Genomic DNA, 1,936 nt, shown 5'->3' on the forward strand with positions numbered 1-1,936 from the left:
ATATATATATATATATATAAACTACAACAACAATTATAATTAAACCTTAATAAAACCATTTTAGAGACTTTTTTCATTGCCCCTAATTGTTATTTTGCATTCCTAATTATTAAATTCTTACTAAGAAATACTGACAATCTTTTAGACTTATTTAATTACTCCAAATATTACTTCCAGCATGCAAATAATATCAACTTACATTGGAAATAGTTACTCAAACCTTTAGACTCCCAGATGCTTTGATTTGTTCCTTAAGTTTTCAATAAATATTTTTTTCTTTCGTACACATCTTCTCTACAAATCAACTCTCTTTGTTGCCTCTTAAATATCACCTGAAACAACTTCTCATTGTTCCCTCTTCCACCATTCGACAACTTCTCTGCAAATCCGAGTTCTTATCATTTTTACTGATTTGATATTCATTCGGTGTTTATGATTAGTTTTATTATTCTTTTTCATTGTTGTTTGTATCGATTATCTCATACAAATCCATAGTTTTTTTTAAAGTTCATCTTCTTCAGATTTCATTGCATTATGCTAAATGAGTTATCTGTTTTGATAAATTTATTTGTGCGTTTTCATTATAATCTATTATTGTTCAACGCAGTTAATGTACCAGAACTGTATTTTTGTTGCAGTGACAATGAGTCGAAGATTAGATTGCATAAAAGACATCAACAACTCAAATGAAACATGACTACTTGTTGTCCGAATTATGATGGATGGAGCATGATCAATAGAAAGGGGATTGAGCATATGGAGTTGCATTTAATAGATGCAGCGATATAAAATTTTAATATTATCTTTTCATTTAGATTACTGTAGTAATTTAATAGTTGATAATGTTACACTACTTTGAATATTTATTTAGGATGACAGGATACAAGTTTTGATCTGTCATGATCATACACCTAAATGGAAAGAATGGATTAAGAAGAATATGACTTGCATAATCAACAATAATATTGTTTATGAGAATGATTTCCAGTAGAAACTCTATGGTCATTTAATAAAATTATGTTCCTTGGTGGGACGACTCTTAAAGTTATTGATATTCAAAATATTCTCTGAAAAAAGTATTTTTTTTTAGATTTTGCTGAAATCCTTGAAGGCAAATGTGAACTTAATAGACTTTAAGGTAAGATAATTATAAAATGGTTGTATTTTATGTTATAATTATAGTACATTATTATAAATGTATTTACCATTATTTGCAGATGTTATTGGTGTTGTGCATGAGATAAACAACATCCAATAACAGACCAGGGAAAAAAAATTGTGTCACTAAAGCTGAAAGACCTGAGGAAATTTTTTTCTTTTAGAATTATGCGTATTTTGTCTATAATTTTATTTGTAATCAATATCCAATAAACCTACACTGAATATGTTATTATCACGATTCATTAATAGTGGTAATATTATTAATTGCATCTTATGAGAAAGTTATGGATCTAAGTTTTTGGATTATTACAATGATGCCAATAACAGTGATGCTATTGCAATTGTTCTCACACATACAATGATAAAGGATTGTCAAGTTTTTTATGTCTTCTTTTTTTCCACTCATATTTGAATCCATCAATCATGACACTGGTAACATAATGTTTTTTTATTGTTTACAGTTTCAAACGGATTTAGTGGTTCTAAATTGTTGATTAATGAAGATATTTCTGATATTAACGAAATTTTGTCTAAGTAATAAATTTATCATATTAATCCATTTTAAAATACTAAAACTTATTTGTGTATAATGTTAAATGTTAAATGTTATAGGTTACCTATAAACGAACAGACTGAGAAGTCGACTCGATCATCAAGATCTTTGTCTAATTGGTCCGGTGCATCACACTATACCCCGGTTGAGAAGTTTGTTCGTAAGGCCAAATCCATGTCCTTAAGTCAGTTATGCAAGCTTAAACAAGTATGTTGTAGACTG

Source organism: Lathyrus oleraceus, unplaced genomic scaffold, assembly GCF_024323335.1.
Source record: "Lathyrus oleraceus cultivar Zhongwan6 unplaced genomic scaffold, CAAS_Psat_ZW6_1.0 chrUn0660, whole genome shotgun sequence".
In the NCBI taxonomy this organism is placed as follows: domain Eukaryota; kingdom Viridiplantae; phylum Streptophyta; class Magnoliopsida; order Fabales; family Fabaceae; genus Lathyrus; species Lathyrus oleraceus.